Source organism: Chiloscyllium punctatum, chromosome 39, assembly GCF_047496795.1.
Source record: "Chiloscyllium punctatum isolate Juve2018m chromosome 39, sChiPun1.3, whole genome shotgun sequence".
In the NCBI taxonomy this organism is placed as follows: domain Eukaryota; kingdom Metazoa; phylum Chordata; class Chondrichthyes; order Orectolobiformes; family Hemiscylliidae; genus Chiloscyllium; species Chiloscyllium punctatum.
In genome coordinates, this window is record NC_092777.1 from 49338344 (window position 1) to 49361629 (window position 23286).

Here is a 23286-nt window from a genome sequence, read left to right on the forward strand (position 1 = left end):
TCAGCGCCGGCTGGCTGAACGGTTTGAACTACAATTCCCGGCGGGCGCAGCTATGTCCGCCGAAGCCCCGCCTCCCATTTGTCTCGGATTGGTCAATAGGTCGCGTTTGGGGGCGGGGGGAAGATGGAGAAGGCTTGCGTTCAGTGGCCGCTGGTGCAGCAGGTTCGGTTGAGCGCCTGGCTTTATAGTCAGTGTAGGGTTCACCGTCACAGTCAGTCGCTGCAGCCAGGCAGCCAGGCGGAGAGGGAGCTTCGCTCTCTGCAAATTACATACAGAAACCTGGGGATGCAGCTCCATCCAAGAGAACACTACTCACTGGAGCTGGAAGGAAGACAGCCAGGGACAATAGCAACAGCTGCCGACTGCTCCTGACTGAACATCTAGAACGATTTTTACCCAGAATCTTTGGACCTTTGTGTATGCATTTACCACCATCCCAGATGTGACAACATTCGTAGGATTATTGGAATCCACCAGATGGCTGGATATGTGGATTTCTTTTCAAGATGATGGATTATTTTGACCTCTTTCTTTTCTTTCTTCGCTGCCCGCCCCCCCCCCCCCCCGGGCACACACACACTTGGATGCTCCCCTGCACGGTTGGGAACACTGATGCAATATTGAGTTAAGATGATGGGAATCACTGATTCAAAGCACTTGCAGCTCTCATGGGACTATTGGCTCTGCTGATGGAAAATTATTGCGGGACTTTCCTCGGATTGTTGGGAGTTGGACCGTTTTCATTTGGAGGTGTTTTGGGGTGTATTCTTGTATCAGGAACATGGAAATATCATGGTCAGGATCATCAAGCGTGGAGATGTGCAGTGTGGTTTCTATCTGGAATTATGCGGATGGCTGTTAGGAAATTATTACCCTCTTTTCCCCTTCCCCCCCCCCCCCCCCCCAAAAAAAATCTGGAATATGTTGCACGCTTTTGGAATGCCCTTGCCATATGGATTAACGTCGCCATTGAGTGGGATAGATGGAACTCCGAGGATATTATATCCAGATGATGTATTGAAGACCCTGGGATGTATTAGAGGAGGCGATGTGGATTTAATTCTCAGTAGGATAATGTGGATTGTTACTACGTTTTGCTTTGGCGTTGTTTAAAAGGTAAGTGTGTTTCAGTACAAAAAAATGTACAGTATTGGTAATTCAGCAGGTATTGAAATCGATGACTGATTCTTTTGTTTTCAAACAACGAAGCTGTTGAAGCTGATCACTTACGTGGGCAATATCTTATTAAAATAACCCCTTATCTGGTGCCTTTCAAGATTAATGGATTACAAAGGCCCTTTGATGAAGCTTAATTGAAAGAGTGAGTGCTACAGTGGGTTATTGTGACAGTATATGGCTCCACGCACATACAATATGTTACATTGTACTGTGTTTCACTGAGTTTGTTCAAACTGGGTTTTAGCGGGTTCCTGCCTTTAACTATTTCCTCGCTGCTTGCTATGACATAAAGCATAATTAACCAGCTTCCTCCCGGCTTACGATGTACACGTGGCTCAGGTAGACTTAGACAGGATTCTTGTGGGTCAAAAATGCTGATTTCGGATCTGAGAGTCAGCTTTTCATCCATCTTTTCATTTCCAAACGATTTAAAAAAATGTTTAAAGGAAAACAAAAAAAAGCCTCTGTGTCTTGGCCTTGAAAACGGAATCATTGTCAATGCCGCGTACCCTTTTAAAAGTAAAAATGACAAAACTTGCTTTCAGACTCGAATATCCTCCAACTAAAATTCATTCGGTGTTCTCAGGGACGTGAAGGTCAGCGCTTCTCACGAATAAGAATGGATTTTTGGAAACATTTTGTTTTCAAAAGAACGATTAATCGTTTTGGCATAAACTGGCGTCACTCAGTGAAATCTCGTCGTTGTTCCTGGACAGCTTGCTCAGTAAAGCATCAGGGCGAATGAGGATTTATTTCAAACGATATCTGCAAGCTGTATTATCCTCTAGCGGTTCTGGGACCAATCGAGCTGTTTTCACCTTGTCTCCTGTCCCCGCCCACCACAAACACATTTACCCTTGGGTGGGGGTAGGGACCTGGTCTGAATGGCCAGAGTCAGATAGCAGTCATTTCCATTGTTGGCAACCTCCCACCCATGCACTGAGGTTTGCACATGCACCTGTCAGCGCACTGTACAGTTCAGCTTTTATAGGATGGGCAGGAGTCAGCGAATGGGAGCAGTGTCCCCCGCTTCCCAACTTCAGACTTCGCCGTTCGACTGCGGATGCCAGAGGCTTTGGACTGACCGTTCTGTCTCACCACCATTGCTTCATTATACACTCCAGTCGGTTACCATCTGATTAAGCATTTTTCAAACTCGGGATTTAAAAGGGAATGCCATCTGGTGATCTCGCCAGTTCAGCTTTGTTAGAATTCACAAGATACAAGAATGGACCATGAATAGGCATTGGAGATATAGATTTTCCCCTCTGACTGACTGAAGTGCTGAAGAAATCCCCCTGTCAGAATGTGGGAGTAAACCTCTCAACCCTTTCCTTTACAATGCTTTGAGATTGTGTTACAGTAGACAGCGTATTGATTGTGTCATTATGAATGTACAGTGCATTGTTGGGTGTTTTAGTCTGCAATACTATAGATTGGTACATTTGAGACCTAACCAATCCTGAAGTGTGAGTTTGTGGGCCTCGATCTGTTAGGAGAAAGTGAGGACTGCAGATGCTGGAGATCAGAGTCGAGAGTGTGTGCTGATCTGTCTATACTGTCATGTAATATTCCCCCACCTCAAATGAAATGGACCTTATTGCGTTTCCCTATTTGACTTCTCATGTCCCTCGCAGCACAAACGTCATGTCTGGGGTAACATAGTTATGTGTCAGCAGACAACTGAGATTTTGTTTTGGTTTCCTTTTCCTTTTCTTTCCTGGAGCTGGGGGAAGGGATTGATGTCCCATGACCAAACACCTGTTTTTACAGGATCACAAATGAGATCTAAGATGGTTATTCTCTTCAGTTTCTGGTAATCTAACATAAAATCTGAAAGGCTTCACACCTTGGAAACAGATTATCATGACACCAGGTAGGTATTGTAGATTCAATCCCACACCAGTACTGGGCCTCCCTAAACTATAGTTAGTGAAATTTCCTTTGGCTATAGGTCACTCATCTACGTCAGATGCACATTGTTTCTTTTCTTCACTGTTGTGTTGCTACCTTCAAATTTGTATATATTTTGTGTGCGCATGTAATATGAAATGTATGATGTGACTAAACTGGAGAAGTATAGATAACCGTCAGTTGATGTGAGTTTAATTTTAAATGTTTATGTCACTGTAACCTATAATGTGACTGACAACCTGATGTCTTGCATTGTGGAATTGATGGAAACAGTTTTCTGTCATGGAAAAAAAGTACTTTTTCCAAAATACAGCTCTCCTACTCTCATCAATGAATTGTCTTCTGAACTTGGTTTGAAAACCCAATCACTCCTAGTGTAGCTACAATTTTTAATATTAGCTATTCTATATGAATTATACATTTAGCAGATGTCTGCACTTGTAAGTGCTAACCAAGTGCAACCAAAAATGATCACCACCTCCTGGACCACTGACATCATTTACTCAGCACTTTAATGGGCTGAATGATTTTGTCTTCATACAGAAGCGAAAGCATTCATGTAATTGACGATTTTCCCCAGCAAATTCTTTTTGTGACAGACATAAGAAGGTGTTTGTTTTAACTTAAATACTAAAAAAAACACACACATCTGTTAACTGCTGCTTAGACACAAAGCAAATGTCATGGAACATATTACACCTCTGAACTTGCAAATGGTCCAAACCAATCTGAGTGATTGAAAGCCTGTCTTCTTTATGACAAAATAATATGTTGTGCCAGAGCAAGCGTCAACACTGGCAGCAGCAGATAACTAAAGATGTGATGCAATGGCATACAGCCAAAAGTCAAAGGTAGTTTCTCATACTGCCAGAGGAGCAGTATTGTTAAACAAGTACTTGTTGAGAAACTATTGAAAACTTGGTTTGTGTTGTTATTCCTTACTCTGGGTAATGGAGAAAGCCCGCTTTTAGAAATTTAGCGAATATGGTCACACTGTTTTCCCAAACACATTTATTTTGCTGCCATACTCCGGTCTGTGCTGAAGTGTACATAGTGTTCCAAAATTACAACATCAGCACATTGTGGAACTTCCCCAGCTAGAGAGAATTTAACAATATATTCATGACATGGGTGGCCCTTCTGTTGGGGGAGTTGGACATAAGATGCAAGTATCAAGTAGCTTCCTTGAACTAATTTGTGCATCCAGGCTCTGTTGACCTTGGCTGTAATCATGATTGTTAAATTGTGTCTGGAACTAGTGTTATAATTATTTGAAAGTATTCATTTGCTTTAGGCAACATTGCAGTTCACCAGGTTCCCTATTACTTGAAAGTGCAACTTTTGAATCAAATGATGATCGAGGACTCTTATTTGTAATATACTTGTGAAGGGCCAAATAGTCTATACTTGTTTGAAAGAAGAGTTGTGATTAATCATCTTGAAAGTTCACAACAATGGTGGTTGTGTTTTGACACATTCAGGGTAAATAAACGTTTCCAAATGTCACTACTACAGTATAAGCCTGTTTTTCCAGTTCTGTCTCAAAGTCATTAGTCTTTTTCGGCAAATTAATACAGGCAATGATAATCTTTTCATTTCGTGAAGAATTCAGATTGTAGTTTTGTTTTAGCAGGCATTGCATTACTGCTCCCACACCAATGTTGGCAAAGTCTCCCATTGGACTATTAGATACCTCTTTTCCCATAATATTTGTGTTTAGATTGAGGTTAAATGAATGATGTTTTAAATGTTAATTCATTGAAACAGTGCTGCCTTCAGCTAGACTTGGCTGATCCTAAGCATGACTTGGAAAGAAATATTGAAAGGTCTCCAGATCTCTGACAGGAAGTCCGAGGGAATGGTGTATTACATAAGAGCTGCTTGTTAAAAGAATATTTAATCCCAGACATTTGAGGTACAGAGCACCTGCACAATACCTTAAACCTGTGTCAGCACAGAAACATTTGGACAACAGCATTTTTATAGCAATTACATTCCTTAACTCTGAGAATGCTAGAAGAAGTTTGGCACCAAAATATGAATTAGAATCTGAAGTGGCACCCCCTTAAACAGAAAAGTAAGTTTTTAAAAAAAATTTTCTTTGAGCCTTTTGAGGTACGAGGTAGCTAGGGGTGGCTGTGGATGGCTCCACCTTTCAAAAGATTGGGATGGGCACAATTGAAGTATTCTTGCAAGTACCACAAGTATGAACTGAATAATTTAAATGACTGCATCCCCAGGATTTGATGTTGGGCTAAGAACCAGGGTAAATAAGGATTGTGGTGACATGGGTAGCTGTACTTTTTGTGTAGCCTCTGTACCATATTCCTTGGGGTGATAATCATTTTTGTTAGTAGTTGTACCTTTAGGCCAATTTTTCAATCTGAAACCTTTCAAGGTGTTTAAAACTGCAGTAGTTTTACTGTAGTTAATTGCTATTGTATTTATTTCATTTGTGTTAAAGCATTTTTGGATATAATTTATTTGATTCCATTAAAGAAAAGCAAACATTGTTCTAGCATCTCTCAATGTTTGAAATGTGTTGAAAATGTTTATGAATTATTTTGTGACTGACAACACACAGTTACTGATTACTGAAATAAACACCCCTTTGTTATAGGTAGTACCAGTCAATTTTTTATGGACGAAGTATACATCCAATCAGTCACACATTTTTTGCATGATGGCATCTTGTGTGATGTTTTTAAACTGTCACATTAAATAAGATCTAATCTTCCTTCGCATCAAAGAGGAGTTATAATCATTGCAAGAGATATCTAGAAATTGCTTCATAATCTCTCTCTGTAAGATGCTATGTCTGAAAATGTTGCATGAAATTCCATGTGACCTATCCACATAAATCACATATGATTAAAAATTAATTTCTTAACATATATAAAGCACATCTGTTACAAAGATTAATTCCCAGATGCAATTGTTGTGTAGTTTTAAGTATGAGCAGATTCTAAACTTTTGTGTATGATTTGATAAAATAGATGTATGAACTCAGTGAAGTTGTGTATGTTAGAATTCCTGCTGTGTGAAAGAGAGAGTTCAGAACAGAATGATGATTAAGTCCAATTATTTTAAGCAACATTTGGTGCTTCCCAATCTGGTGAATTCTTCTATTCCTTTTAATTTTACTGGAAGCCAGGAGCTTCCACAGAAATAGAAAATAGAAGAGAGAACTTTCTTTTCATATGCTTAATGGTGGCCTGTTTCAGAACTGCATTTGTAGTGAGATGCTGTACTCTTCAATGGCAAAAGTTTGCATTGTATTGAACAGAATTCAACAGTCCACCCAAAATTAAAGCTGGAAGGTGTTACCAGTGTGATCAGTGGGGTTGATGTTCTGATTCTGAGCTCCATGTGGTGACCTTTGCTTGCTGGCTGTGCATTTCAGGAAATCATCACAGGTGCACACTCTATGGGTTTTTAAAAATATTTTGAAGTGGAAGGAAAATCATGGGAGCATGTCCATAATTTCCTGGCAAGGTTCTGTGCCCTGATTGCACATTTGGAAAATGTGGATCTGAATACAGGACTAGAAATACTGGTGAAATGTGACAGGAATTCCAGTCCATGCAGAGCAGGTTATGTTTACAAATCATTATTGCCATATGAATATAAACAGGCAAGCAACACACTGAAGGGCTTTTTCTTTACTTTTTCCCTTGCCTGGTTTAGGCACAGGGTTAAATAATGGTTTACCATCACATCTGTCCTGTCTGTTTGCATTATGTGTGTGGTTGGGAGTGAGAAGCGATCTCTCCAGGCATATGTCCTGTATAAGCATAAGTAACTCTACTTGTTGACCACATTTAAAAATTTGTGACACAATACAAATAAGTACCAGAAATATGCATAAGTTAAAACTTGGACATATCCTTTTGTATAACTTGTAGGGGGAGTGATTTTAACCAATTGAGTGCAATGGGTTAAAACTGAAATGCCTGCCACCCATTCTCATTTGGTTCCTACCAATATCCATCTTAACTGGGCATTGATCTTCAGGTGTCTATGGCACCTGTCTGACTCAGGTTGGAGTCTACTTAGTAAGTCAAGGCCATTGACACCCCATTGGCATTTTAACTACTGACTAAAATGGGTGTGCCCATGCTGGTCAATGACTTGTAGTCTGCAGGAAGGAGAGGCCTTCTCAGGTAAATATTAAACTTCATCCTGGTGGTAGCAAGAGTATGACTTGAGGCCTTACAGCCTCTGGGCTGCCCAGTATTCTCTAACTATGTTAGTTGGTTATTTTCCTGTTTCCACCTAGTTTCAGGTGTATGGCTAGCTGTATGGCAATTAGCCCTGTGCGTATTTTAAAGAAAAGTGTCATGACTCAAATTGATGCTGAGAAATGACTGGGGAAAACACCCTTGTCTCCTCCTTTAACCCACTCCCATTTTAATCTTTTATTCTCCACACAACACTCTTTCAAACAAACAGAAGATTACGTGAATAGAATGCTTTGCTTTGTTTTCGTCCATGAGCAATATAATCCAAGGGCGACCTGTTTTAAATAAAATACAATTTCAAGATTTTCTTCCCCTCCCTCTCTTCAACCCTTCCATTTCTCCAGCTCAGTAAGTCTATATGTGGCTAGGTCTTAGCAGCTAGGGTTTTGACAGATATATGAAATAAGATGCTTTGTTGCCAACTGCCATTTTCGATGTGTATACACTTTTTTTTTTGTCAGATCAAAAAGAACTCTAGACCCAGTCACCAGGGCCAAGAGGTTACTGTGACATTTTAAGTATACAAAGAACAAAAGAGATGCATAATCTTGAACAGCTACTTCTGTACTTCGTTGAACATTAGTACAGCAAGGATTTAAAATGACTACAAGCTAGAATAAATGTATCATCCCCAAATAACTTTTTCATCAATTAAATATCAACTTATTGGACAATCTGCCACTTTTTTTCCTCTCGCTCACTCTCTCTCTCTCTCTCAATCTGCAATGCTTGTGCCTAAATAAAATGAAAAGAATTCTCTGCCCTTTTTTCTTTCTTTTCTAGCATACTCTGCAGACAACTGAGATGGAATAACTTTTAAGCCTTTAAACCCTCTCTCTCTCATACAAGGTTGAGCAGGTAGTTGTGGTGGTGTCTGGAGGTTGTGGACAGATCCTGTTTTTGGAAGGGGAGAATGGATAAAGGGCCAGTGATCACACAAAGATGCTTTTAGTCCATAGAACAGATTAACTAAGGCTCGTAGAATAGGAGCTGTGTTGTGGCATGTGGGGGTTGACAGGCGAGCAGTCATATTGACTGCTTGGATACTGACTGTGTATTGGAACTCCAAAAGTTCTATTAAAAAAAAAACATTTTTCCACACACATTGCTTTATGAATACATTTCTGCTGCATGGAGCCGTCATAAATCTGGAGCAGAAAGAAGAAAACAGACATTGCATCTGGCATATTTACTGACTAATAATCTGCATGTAGACTGACATATCATCACCTTGTGGGATATTTCTACTGCAAACCTTTTTGCTTTTGAATACTAAAAAATTTATGACTTTTATGCAGAAAAGGAAATGGAACAGACCCATTTTGTCCCAGTTAGATGTTTTTAACACTCAATTTAAATAATCATTACCTCATCGGTTGGATTGAGCAACCAGACTTTCCTGTTTGAAAACTTTCAAATCCCGTAACCTGTACAAACAACACCAACCTTACGCACAGGTACTTGGGTCTCTCTGTAAAAGATGTATCAGCTTAGCGACATTGCAGAAAGGAAAATAACATTTTTGGCACACCGGTCTTTCATCTTAATTTCATGTCGATTCTTTAATCTTGTTGTTTAAATGCTTTCCTCTATAGCCATAAACTTGAATGATTTTGAAGATGAACTTATATTAGACAGCTAGGCTGGGAGGTAGTGATGTAATGTACTGTATATGAAGTGATGCCCTCTCAAAGCATTGGAATCCTCCTCCAAATATATTTTCAAAGACCAAGCACAAGTGGAGGCAAATGCAAGTGGCAGCACAAGATGCCTTTGATTGCGATGATTTCGGACGGTAGGAAGTTTTTTTTTGTTTTCCCTTGTGAAGCAGACATAGACGCTCTGTTTTCATGGCATTTTAAAAAAAGGGACTATTTTGAAGCGTTTGTAACTGACTCAGAGTTCTCAGTTTGCAGTCTGACAGAGACCCTCTGTCAGGCTGCAGTATATTCCTCCAGCTTCCCCTTTCCACTGACCCCCTCATTAAAATTTCTTCCAACAGGCATTTTTTTCTCTGTTTAAGAGAGGCAACTGTCTAATGCCAAGTGACTATCTGGATTGTTTTCATTGTCCGACACTCTGAAAATGTGAGTTTACAAAGAGTGCTGGAGTGTCATGTAAACTCGGTCAGGCCCTGAAAAAAAATTCCTTTTTCCGCTGGAGACAAAGACAGACTTTGTGTCTATGAGCAGGCTCTAACAAAACAGCATTTCACGCAGGATGGTGGGCACTCTAAATCATGTTGCTCTTGACCAGTGTGAGGGCTCGCTACTGGAGCTGAGTGCTTCTGGCCAGTCTCCATTTGCCCACTTGCGTTATTTTAACTGCTTTCACACAACTACCATTTCGTCAGCTTTTTTTTTTACTTGACGTCTATCCCCTGCCCTCCCCAATCCCAGAACCGCCTTTCATTTCTAACCACCTTTTACATTCTAAAGGGATTTAGTTCTGGTTGACACCTTTTTCCCTGTACCGCAGGTGACCTCACTCATACAGGCACTATTCATTTGTGAGGTTGGTTACTTTGGACAGGCAAAAGTATGAATTTTGCGTATGCACCATGGTGAAACCTGATCTTCTGTATTTCCAGTGGAGGGTGGTTTATATTTGTGGTTAGCGATCAACTTTGCGTTCCTTGCACGGTTCAATCACCTGTGACTTTTGTATGTTATGATCTGCCTGTACTGCGTACACTTTCTTCAGTGTGCCTAGGTACATGTGACAATAATAAATTTAAATTAAATCAAATCAATGATTTGGAACCTAGGCTGATCTTCCATTCCTCTGAGCTAAGATTACAGCCAGTTGCAGTGCACCTACTACAGACAGAAGGTCAAACTGGAACCTTTGCTCGTCAGTGTATGAATTCTGAGTTGCCACTGATGCCAATTATTTTCCACCATTACCCCCCCCCCCACCCCCCCATCCCGTTCAACCCTCCGTGGGGGGAGTGTTTGAGGAAATGAATCCCTTTTGAAACAAAAATCCACTGAAAATTGCTGCTGTCTGTAGGAAAGAAGAAAAAAAATCAGACTGGTTGTAAATTAAACAGTTACAAAGGTTCACAGAGGCAAAAAGCATAAAATTTACATAAAATATTTTCACTGCTTGATGATGGTTATTCATAAGCATGCGTTGTATTACTGTGGTTAAACAAACTGTTTTAAAAATGTTCCAGCTCCTGAAAAATCCCTGGATATAATTACAAAATACCTTTTTATTCTTTGTTGACCAAGAGGGAAGAAATCTTTCTCAGAGAAACTGAAGTTTAAGTGTGCTTATGTCATCAGGTATTGAAGCTACTCTGGTGTTGAAAAATGAGTTGGTCTATCCAGTTCAAATAAACATTCTGACGGGCTTTTCTGAGTAACAATCAATGAACCCTTTGCCTCCAATAGATTTTGACCTATCCGAACAATGGAGCTGTAACAGTTCTGGTACCAAGTCTGTGTTGGCCGATAAGGTTCTTTGGTTCAGAAATGTGTTGTTCACAGCAAAAAGATGCAAAAGCTTAACACCAGAGTGCACAAAGTGTGTGTTTTTGTTGTCATGGCGAGTAAAGGGTAGGAGAGCCATTACAGCAATCTGCTAATAACAAACCCACCCAAATGAAAACCTAAGCAAGGGCAAAGCAGCATTAGTCCTGTGCCAATGACTATCCTGGCACAATTGGAAACAGAACAGTTTCCATACTTGCATTAATGTCATAGCTGCAATAGCAACCCATTTCAACTCTGAAAAACTGCTGTCACTGGTTTGCAAATCTGAACTGATCACAGCTTTTCTATGCTCCCTCTGGCATTACATCCAAATGTTCCTTCCATTTTCTGCTGTAGTGTGGGAAGTAACTCCTATTTGATTCTTATTGATCCAGTGAATTAATAATATTTGTGTTCAATTCTCCTTGAAAAGGCCAACAAGGAAAATAAAAATCATGTTGTTTGTAACCCGAAGGAGTTTTGTGTTGTTTAGTCAGCTTCACATATTTAACCAGCAACTCTCATTGTGACAAAGTTAAAAAAAATCACACAACACCAGGTTATTGTCCAACAAGTGTAATTGGAAGCACACTAGCTTTTGGAACGACGCTCCTTCATCAGGTGATAGTGGAGAGCTCAATCCTAATACAGAATTTATAGCAAAAATTTACAGTGTGATGTAACTGATATTATACATTGAAAAATTGATTGTTAAGCCTTTTATCTGTTAGAATACAGTGATAGTTTCACTTCTTTCATGTGTAAATCACAAAAACTTTTAAAAAAAAAAGTTGCATTCTCGGGTTAGCTGTTAACAATGGTGATAGCTGGACAATATGTTGAAGGTGTTGGGCCCCCTGTGTTCTCTGTCTATGCCATGATGTTTAGATTGATTCTAATCTTAAAAAGTGAGATAATGGAGTTTTACATAAATTCATGCAGTTTTTGAGCAAAGTACAATGTAATCCTGCAAGTACAAATTCACCCCACCAAGGTCCCGGTTGAGGCCCTCCCGTATGGGTACTGAACTTAGCTATCAGCCTCTGTTCGGCCACTTTTCTCTGCTACCTGTCCCGAAGTCCACCTTGGAGGATGGTCACCCGAAGGTCCGAGGCTGAATGTCCTGGACCACTGAAGTGTTGTGACAAGACAGTCAAATAATACAAACTTTCTTGGGTTGTAGATTTTAACAGAACATTGTATACTGCTGATTGGTTTTTTTTTGCATTGTGTTTGCACTCTTACTTTCATTCCTGCTATGTCCTCAGTAGGGGTATTCTTTTACTAATGGATCCACTTTGGATTGGCAGTCATTCAGTGTCATCTCTCCATGCGACTTAATGGTATAGTTCAAGGATACACTCTGTTATGTTGGCTTTAGGTGATTTCAAAACCACACCATTTAATGCAGGCTCTGCCGGAAGTTGTCTGCAACAAGTTGAGATAGCAGTGGAGATTCTTGTACAGCTGGTCAAATCAATTCATAACCGGGTAATGTGTGATTAGTTATTCTCTATGGAAGAAAAACTGCAACAGATAGTTACTAAGCACAGACAAAGTTAAAACATCACTTAACACCAGATTATAATGCAACAGGTGTATTAGGAAGCATTAGCTTTCGAAGTGCTGCTTAACCGCCTGACGAAGGAGCAGTGCTCCGGAAGCTTGTGTTTCCAAATAAACCTGTTGGACCATAACCTGGTGTTGTGTGATTTTTAACTTTGTCCACCCCAGTCCAACACTGGCACCTCCCAATGATATGTACAGCCTGGCATCCTGGTGTGCAATTATGGACTGATTATATCTGTTGAGTTCTGCACATGTTGTTCAAATAAAAAGCAGGTGAACACAGGTGTTTCCAACATGATCTGTGACTGCTTGAGAGATTCTGATTGATAATTTGTTATACTGGTGAAATCTGGTGCTCAAGGATTTTGTTGCTCCACTGAGGCTAATACTGCCATCCTGAACTGGAAAAAAAATCTCCTTTTCTTTGTGTCTCACATGGTGTGGTAAAATGTATTCATTTACATAAGCAATGTTAATTTTCTTGAGAGAAGTTAGCAACTTACTGTCTTGTCTCATCTGTTCCTTCTATTAACTCCTGTACTACACTCCTTTTTAAAAAGGAATGTTGTTTACATTAGAGCACTCCTTTTGAATACTGTTCAGAATAATAGAAACACCGTACAGTAAAGGTCCTGGCCTAGACATTGATTGATTGTGTTGAAGCATTTGAGTGTTTAATAATAGGACAATTCATTGATATTAGTCAAGAGTGAGATGAGTTTGAGAGAAAATGAAATTGATCCTTCCTTGTCTCTATAGTACTTGGTAATATTCCTGCATGATTTGTTATATTAGTGGTGACTAACCTATGGCTTAGCAAAGTGTATTGGCTTAATTCTGTCTGACACAAGATAAGAGCAATTTCAAAAGTGTTTGTAACTCCTAAAAAGCCCAACTTTCTTTTTTTTTTGAACTAACTGGAATAAAACACTAGCTTCCACATGGTTGTAGCATTATAATATTAACAGAATGTGTTTTTATTTTGCTGCTGATTTCAGCTGTGAAATGTAAATTGCTTATGTTTTCTATATGACTAAGCAGGATTTTTGGTTTTTATTCCAGCAGAACCATCCTACAGAGTGAGAGTGTCCGTCTGTGTCCATTCTTATTTTGTAGATACATGTGCATGTTTCTTTTATTAATGGTGGTTAACTAATCTTCATCATCTTTCTTTAAGCTAACTGATCAAACAAATGGCTAACTTCTTCTGCACATCATCACAGACTGTCAATGGCTTTGTTGACAGATGGATTCTGGCAATAGAACTAGGGGATTTCACTGCTTCAATGACGTCTCCATTTACGAATCAGAAAACCATGAAAAACTCTTGTGCTTGATCTCAATGTATGGGCAGGTAGTGTCATTGCTAAAGGTGACTGAGGCATTTCTGGATTGGATACAGTAAAATGGGGTCACTGTTTAGCTTTCAGCTAATCAAAACCAAAGGGACAAGTATGACATCTGCAGAAACCAGGAGATGCCAGGATTGACTTCATCTCTGAGCCCTTTCACAGTCACCAATAACTGCTGAGATTTAGATATGAATGATGATCACCTAATGAGGGGACTGAATGCAAATTGTAAAGAATAAAACCTTAAAAACTCAGAAGCTCAGCTTCTTCCAAGTGCTCCATCCAATAGCTTGACTGAGTAGAAATGGAATTACAACCATCTAACTAATCTGAAGCCTGAAATCAAGGAATAAACTTGGAGAATGCTGGAGAAATTTAGCAAGTCTGGCAGCATCTATGGAGAGAGAAACAGAGTTAATGTTTCAAGTCCAGTCTGACTTTTAGAGATCAAGGATCAGCTTTAAGTGAAATGATTTTCCAGATTTTATAAATATATTATAATTATGTCATTAGAAAATCCCCTCTGTCTCATTTCACAAATTGATGTGGAGATGCCGGTATTGGATAGGGGTAGAGAAAGTCAGAAGTCATTTCACCTGATAAAGGAGCAGTACTCTGAGAGCTTGTGATTTCAAATAAACACAATTGTGTGACTTCTGACTTCATTTCAAAGTGATAATAAAACATGCAGACATTGATCTTGCTATACTATCAGCTGGTTTTTCAGTGCTTTCCAAACAGTTGCAGATGTACACTACTGTTCACAGTGAATAAGGGGCATTTTAACTATGAATGTTTAATAGCAATTGTCACAATCTTTCATTATACCTGGCAGTCTCCATAATAATGAATGATGAGAAATTTTTTTTTAATGTGTTTGGTCCATCCAGAACCCAAAGATATCTGTACATTTTGGGTTACACAGTGGTACTGACTGATGAGTGAACGTAATTCATTGGTGTGTTTTCATTTCAGTCATTCAATCTGAACATTAACCACTTTGAACTCCGGCACAAAACAATCGGAAACCTCTCTTCACAATGAAGCAACAATGTTTTGCGGACAGCACCTCCTGCTTTTAGTTTCGATGGTGCAACATTAATAATATTATCTATGCCAGACATTCTGAAGCCAATTCGTGCCAATGAGTCCAAAATCTAATGACTGATTTGTGGTATTGGCCCTTGTCAACCAAGAACCAGGTTGACTCTGTCCAACCATTTAATGGTTGGCTTCAACTAGGTATCCAATTTTTTATGCAGTGAAAGTAGCACTTAGACTCAAAATAAACTCTACTCCACCAGTCATCCAGTTAAGTGGAACTGGATAGATCACATATTTTACAGAATGGGTCTTTCCACCTCCTCCTTACTCCATTGTTTTCCATAGTCTGTCTATAAATGTGCTATAAATTTAAAGAGTGCTCAAACATTTTGACTCCCAACATGAACTGATCTGACAACCAACAGCAGGAACTCCAATGTGCTGTAGAGTTGCACATATTTAAATACTCTGCTTCTGCAGCATATGTATGGGTGGAATGCCACAATTACTCTTTTTTTTAAAGATGTATTTGATGATAAACTGTCGGGAATGTACGAAGAGATTTTAGTTGAATTAACTGCTCTTTTTTGGCACTGGTTTCACCTCAATCCTGTGTGAAATAGTTCACTAACAATGCTCTGCTTCAGCCCTCTTATAATGTACAAAGCGAGTAGAATACAAGCTTTCTATATCAAAAAAGAAAAGGCCCATTTAAGCAACTTTAAAGTGTGTCAGTGCGGGGAGTTGTCGTTTATTGGTGTAGCAAAACAATGTGGAGCTTGTTTGGAGAGTTATAAGCACCCAAAGAGCTAGAATGAGCCTGGGTCCAATGTGCAAACAGGCACACATATGATTAAAATATGCTGACCCTTGGGAAGAAAAAAAAAGCACCTTTTGTTTCAAGAGTGAACAGCTGAGGTGTTTGTTCTGAGGGAGGGCTGCCTATACTGAGTGGCTTCCAGCTAATAACCTGCATTCTTGAGCATGGAGACTTTTAGATGAAATTGGAACAGAAAGCAAACCTAACATGGCATGAGTCTCGGGAGGGAAAAATTAATGTCAAAACTACAAAGTGAAATTTTTATATGTTCTGGGTCTGCCTTTTATTATATAGTAAATGACCATTTTCAAGTAAATGACTTATTGAGCCAAGTCGATTATAGAGTGATTCTCAATGCAGAAGCTTTCATACTGTTTGTTATATTCTCTGGTTTGAAAGGAACACTAGATTTGGTGCAGAATCTTACGTTTTGCTGCACATTTCTGTCTTTGCATCATTTCAAAAGAATTTAATCATTCAGTTTAATCAAACTCCTCTGGTGTCTTTCGATAATAATGTGGATCTCTTTTGTAAAATGGAACTACAGACGAATATGATCCCAAGTTTTAGTTTCGCATCTTTAGGCAGTTAGGTGCACACCTCAACAATTGTTGGTTTAAGAAGGGATACATTGACCAGACTTCCCATTTCCTAAAAATTGGTGGCTATTGACCAAAGGTGGTCCCCGTCTAAAAGGTTAATTGGGTTCAGCTATGATTCCCTTTTGTTCTCGGATAAACAGTTCCATATTCACAGAATCATCAGAATTGTTTTGGGACAGAAGGAGATCATTTGGCCCATCAAATCTGCACCAGCTCATCAAATGAGCATTATAACCTAATGTCATTCTTTTGCCCAGAGCCCTGCACCAATGTTTCTATTCATATGGTCCTCTAATGTCCTCTTGAATACCTCAGTTGAACTTTCCTTCACCCACTTCTACACCTTGTGTTCCAGGCCCTCACTACAAAGTGCTCAAGTCCTTTTTCTCACACATTGCACTTGCTTTTTTCGCAAATTAATTTTAGTTTGTCCCTTCTTACTTTTCATCTTTTAATGAATGGGAACCATTTCTCTCTGTGCATTCTGACTAGACCTCTCACAATTTGAAAAACGCTGCCAAGTCTTAAATTTCTCTTCTCTAAGAGACCTTGGTTCGGGTATTGAAAGGTGACTTGTGCATGTGGAATTGTAGGCTAACGTAGACCAGTCAGCCTGGGGGTAGGAGAGAAAGATGAAGAGGTAAAATTAGACATAGAATCGTTACCACTTCATGACATTGCAACTGCAGCCGTTGAGTTGATTTTGAAGTGCAGTCGTTGTTCACATTTACCTGCACAGTTGCAGTCAATTTGTATGTTGTAACATTGCTGTTTGGCAATGGAGTGAAGGACTTACTAACGACAATTAGTGATGTTGGTCTGGTTAGGATATGGGTGAACTTTTAGAATTTCTGTGGGACTATATTTGTACCTGTATCGGCAAATGGGGCTTTGGTATAATCGCTCAACTGTAAGACATGCTGCACTCCTTCAATACTGCATCAGTAGGAGGAAAGCAGAATAATGTTCCATCAATTTTGAGATAATTTTGGTGTTTTGTTGTATTTTCAGCTGGGTATAGATCTTGTTGTTTGGGGTTCAGAAAATTCCACATCCGTGGCACGTTAGCTACTGCAGAAGTATCGCAAAGATAGAAGTGATGTATTTGCTGATTCTTTACAATTCTCAAGTTAACCACATTGAACAGCAAGTTGATATAGTTGTGGTTTGAAACATGAAAGTTGACCATTGCTTTGTGGTAGTTCTGTGACCCTGGGGTTCCATCTTCTGCTCCCAGAGACTTGAGCAATTCAATGCAGTACTGAGGCAATGCTGCATTATCGGAGGTGTCATCTTTCAGAGGAGATAGTAAACTGAGGCCTGATATCATGGTTTAACTGCTTAATTAGTGTGGATGGCAAGGTTTGTGTTCTCGCGAGCTTAGAAAGCTGTGTGTGATATAGTTGATTAATAAAGGCATTTGATTTAGTGCAGAGACAGGTACTTTCACTTCCTGTTTTGGAGGAATACAATACGAAGGCGTGTAAACTTATTCTATCTAGGCCAGTCAAGACTGAAATGGAGATGCGTATTTTCAAAGGGTGTGAAATTCTGGAATGTCTTTTCCCACACAATGCTGTGAATATTGGGTCAATATACATTTTCTGAACTGTGATTAACTAGATTTTTGATCATGAGGCAATTTCATGAGGTCCGTGTTAACATCAAATTTTATTTAATAAGATGGCAGCAGGTTTGAATAGCCAAATGGCCTTTTCCTGTTTGTGTTTACTCTCTGGTAGATGTGAAAGATCCTATGGTACTATTTGAAGGGACAATGCTCCTAATCTCCTGTCATATTGATCCTGTAACCAGCATTGCCAAAACCATGTTCTTAGGTGTTGTAGTATATGAGTCACAGAAGGTTAGTGTACAAATCCAGCAAATAATTAAAAAGGCTAACAGAATGCTACCTTTTACTATGAGAGGAATCAATAATAAAATAAGGATGTTATGCTTCATTTATAAGGGGCATTTGTGAGATCGTACCTCAAATACAGTTTGCAGTTTTGGTCTGCTTATTTATGGAAGCATGCAAATGCATTAGAGATAGTTCAGAGGTGATTTACTAGACTAATACTTGGATGAGCAGATGAAAGGTTGGACAGACTGGGTCTGTTTTTTTTTGTTTCTGGAGTTTATAGGGGTGAGAGGTGAGTTCAAGTGTATCAGTTCCTGAACGGTCTTGATAAGGTGGATGTGGAAAGGATGTTACCGCTGGTGGATGATTTCAGACAAGGGGACACTGTTTTTAAAATTAAGGGTCACCCATTTTAGACATCCACAAGGAGAATTTTTTTTCTCCAGAGGGTTGTGTGACTTTTGAACACTCTGCTTCATTGAATACTTTTAAGGGAAAGGTGGATAGATTGATAAGCAAGAGGTTGTCCGGATGAGATAGGAATGTGGAACTTGAATACAAACTGAGCAGTCATGATCTCATTGAATTGAATGATGGTGAGGTTTGAGGGGCTGATTCCCAAACCACATGTCTGTATGTCTAATCCTGTCATTATTTATGGGATCATACCTTTTGCATGTTTGCCAGTGGGTACACTTCAATTCTGGCTGGGAAGTATTTTGGAATATCCTGAGGATATGAAAGGTGCTAGACAATTAACAGGCGTACTCCCCTTCTTGATTTCACACTCTGGTTCTTACAGGTTGTGAAAGCAATGTGGCTATCTGTTGAGGATATTGGGGGCACAGCGATGCACTACAACTTTTAAATATAGGGGCATTTGCTTCTGTTCTCTTTTGCGACCAGAGAATACTTTCAGTGTTTTCTTGGTGGACTTGCTATCAGTGCTTAAGTGACCTTTGGTAACTAAAATTAAATTGAGCAATTAGTTTGATTGATGCAGTAGGCTTGATAATCTGATAAATGGCTTTTTCACAAATGGGATGTATTTCATTTTTGAAATATGCCTTGAAGTCTGATCCCACTGACTCTTGCATTCATGATATATTATTTCTGACTAGAAATGGCAGGGAAAATACATTTCAAAGTGGAGAACGCAGCTTGCATGATTTTATTCACATCTGTTGTAAATTTTATTCATTTCTGGACACTATTTCCTTTTGATCGCTTCCCTTATCAAATTTGGATTGTTCAAGGAGGCCAGTGTTAAATTGTTTATGAAAGGGCTGTGCTGAAGTAGACTCTGGGTTCATGATTTGGATATAACATCTCCTCCTTCCATTAAATTGATGGGGGTGTTTAATCTGCCCTCAAATTAGCTGTCGCGATGTGAAGATGAAAACATTTGTGTTCAAGTGAATGTATGTGCCATCCAAGTTGCTGACTTAACTCTTCCCAGGAAGAGCTTCTTTTCCTAAATGGATAGGACAGTTTTATGTTTGGGTTACAGATGATATGACTCAACGGCATCCTCTCTATCTTTTTCCTTTCAGCTGGTCACAGAGCCCTTCAGTGGACTAAGTGGGTTTGTCATTGATAGGTCAACCAGAGATGCAGGGGTACTGGCTGCTGGTTGTTACAAACTAATTTAGTTCTTTTTAATCAACCTGTTCAGAAATGTTATGACACATTTCTGGAGCAGGTGGGACTTGAACCCAGGTTTCCTAGCTCTGAGGTAAGGGAATAAAACTAGGAGATTTAGTTGCTTCAATAAAGTCTCAATTTCTGAATCATAAAGCCTTTTATATATGATGAAGCAGGATTTTGAATTTTATTCTAGCGGAGCCATCAAGTGAACCAATATTGTGCACGATTGCAGAGATTTTAAGGGCTAGGCATGTATGGGTGAGAGAATTGCAAACATACCACAACAGCTCTCCCAGAATAGGTCATCAACTTCCAATGAAGCTTTAAACACATCCAAAAAGAGGTTGCAGGAAACTATTTCCCTCATTCATTGATAAAGGGAAGAGAATTTTGCAATTCTTTTGACTTTTAAAAACTTATTTAGATTGACAGAAAAAGTTTGCCTACTACTTAACAGAAGGCATTTACAATCATCAGCTATCGCCATGCCTTCTTACTGTAATGATGTGCTTGTTCTTCAAAGGACATTTAATACTCATGTTCTTCGATCTTACATAAGTGAAATAATCCATCATTGAGTGCTTATATCAGAGTTTACCTCTCAGACTATCTATTCATACAATTCCTTTTTACTCCACTCCATTTCAACACTCTTTGGTTCGGCTGACATTTATTTTACTTCAGTTGCTATTTGGGAAGCTTTCCGGTGATTATAGGTGCTGAAAAGTTTGTTTGTGTCTTTATAAGCACTTTTCCTTTTGCGTGAAAGAAGTAAAATTAAAATGCGTGTCAAATAACCCATCGTCCAAGTTAAAAGTGATGCAGCTTCTCAGTTGCATAGTCTTTCTCTGTCCATGTAGATTAGAAAGTGATCCACAGTTTTGTACAGGAAACCTGTTAATTTAATCAGGAATTTGTGGATTTAGCTGCTGTTGATGTTGGCTTTGTTAGGATGTTGCTATTTAGCAGTAGTTGAAACATAGTGTCTTATTTGAGAAGCCTCTTTTTTTTGTGTTGAACTGCTGCGTCTAGCAGTTCATTTCTCAAAAGATACATTATTCATGTCTGTGTTTACTGCATGGAAATGAAATGATGTTTTTATGAAGGGGATCTTTATGAATGACAGCATGGAAGGGTAGTATTGCCTGATTTTTTTTTAACAAGTGCATTTTGCATGAGGTTATGATTTGCCTTGACTTGTGAGCTTGAATCTGTCCCATATACTGACCTGTTTGGCCTCATCTGAGATGGGTGTCTGTCTTGGTGTTTGTTTGATGTATGGGGAGGAGACCCAATTAACAGGAAAGTGAGGAGTAAAGAACGTGATGACCTGGAATCATTGTGCTCTTCAATCCACACCTAGACATGGGCTGTCTACTAAGTCTCTGCTGTCTCTCAGATAAGTTTCTGCCATGCATGGCAGTCTTGTCAATGCTTCACAGTAGTCACCGCCCATTCCTTCAAATCTGTCGTTTTTGATACATAAATGTAGTGATGTGATGGTTTGGACTCTTGATTCCCAAGCCTCTGTTGCTCACTCCCAGTCAGGATAAATGCAGCAATGCTGAATAGCAGTTGGGGAGCAAGCAACTAAAAATTGGCTAAAGGAAATTGTATTACTATAAATAATTTCTTATTGGGAAAAGTAACTTGTGTCACTTTTGAAAGCAGTGACTGGGGTCAGAAAACTTCTTCTACTCACTGCCCTTTTTCAACTCCGAGACATTGGTTTGTACATGCACAGTGTTATAGACACTATCTTGCGTTTGCTTTCTACTGATGTACATTTGCATGCTGAAATATTTCTTCTATGATCTCCCAGGAGGGGTGTGAGGGAGAGTGCAGAGGCGAATATAACCCTCTCTTGGAATTGAGAGTTTGGGGGTGGAGACTCCCTCATGTTGGAGGATGCAGATATTTCCTTTACTTTCGGAATGGTGGGGGCAGGCAACTCCCCTTCAGAGAGTATGAGTAAGAAAAGGAACAATCCTGGATATGGTTGTGTGTTTGCATGGTGTGCTAACTCTGATGTTTGGGAAATGGAACAATATTAGACAGCCAAAGAGTTACACAGCACCTAGTGGCAAGAAGGATAGTTCCACTTCTATTGTTTCAATAATTGTTGGCAATTCTTCTCTTTCTCAGTTAATTCAGGAACTTCCATGAATCCTTCTGCAGGGGTTGGGGTGGGCCCATCTCTTGTACTGTGTGTTGTTGAAAATGGGTTTGAGAGGTGTTTCTGATACACTGAAGAATGATCAATAATGATACTTGATTGGGATAGAATTCTAGAGTAATCTTCACTAAGTAATAATTCTTTTATGTCTGAACTTATTTCTTTTAATATTTGTGCCTGATTAAAAGAACAGGGCAATATGTAAGTTTTAACTCTGACTTGGTCAGGGAGAGTCAGTGTTATCTTTATGGATCAATTGAAAGGCGATTATGGAAGCTTCTCCATCTCCTCAAACTGCACGTTTTAAATAACAAGGCGAGTGGTCTCTGTAAGAATGCAACTATCCAACTGTGGCCTTCAATATTCAGCTTCCTTTTATTTATGCATGTACGTTCCTGTTAGGTGTGCATCATTCCTTTTGCTTTACCAGCTGAGATTGGAGATCCGATCACAGACTGGCTAACCTCCTTGCCTTCGTTGAAAACTGTCTCTTGAGCCACAGTGTCATTTGGACATAATTGTACAATTGAGGGAGGGAGGGATATCTCCAAGGCTAATTAGACAAAAGCTAAACCAGGTGCATATTTTGAGCTGTGATAGAGTTTAGTCAATTGTACATTGGCACTGGAAAATGATTTTATTCAAAGAAGTATCTTCTGTTCTTATTGCATTCATGATACGAGCAATTTGATTTTTATTCAGATTTTGTAATAAATCCCATCACTGTACTTTTGAGTGAATAACTTGGTTCAAGTAGGGATGTGAAGTCATTACTTATGCACTGGGGTTTGGTGAAACAGCTAAGCATCCAGTGATTTTTTTTTCTCAATACTGAGATCACTCTCTCATTATATCAACTTATTTTGAAGGAAATGTGGTTAACTTGAGTCTTGGCGAAGCACTAATTGACAAGTCCTGATGAGGACTTCGGCAGGGTCCGGGTGGGGCATCGTCTCAAAGGTAGGTAGCAGCTGGGGGAAGAGATTGCAGACTTACAGAAGACGCTGAGCTGCCTGTCTTGGAGCTGGATTTACTTTAGTGGTGACACTTATTTACGCAAGCTGCTTTGGCAGATGTTTTTGCAGCTGCGTATGTTTGTACAACCCTGTCCTTCTCTTGCAAAGATATCCTCAGTGCTTGATATTGAAATAATATTTTAATAATCCACCCAAAATAGGAGGAACTCCCGAAAGATGTTCCACTTAAATCAAGAATTTCTTTTACAATTTTTTGGTTTAAAGTGAGGAACCTCTCTCTGAACTGTGATTTATGACCCGCTGAGGTTTAATCCACTTCAGTAAGTATTCATGGAGCTTCTTTTGGGGGATTGTTTCAATATAGCAAAGCTTTACCAGGACATTTAGAAGAAATGTGAGTGAGGTGATTGAGGAATTGTGAGTAG

General features: G+C 39.4%; 1 long non-coding RNA gene across 1 annotated transcript in view; it reads left to right on the forward strand.

The window, feature by feature from the left end:
* Positions 1-217: 217 nt before the first annotated feature.
* The window catches only part of LOC140464047 (uncharacterized), a 234387-nt gene continuing 211318 nt past the window's right edge, over positions 218-23286 (forward strand). Inside the window, exon 1 of the long non-coding RNA XR_011954848.1 lies at positions 218-1116. This is a non-coding gene — a long non-coding RNA (uncharacterized lncRNA). The remainder of the gene's footprint in view (positions 1117-23286) is intronic.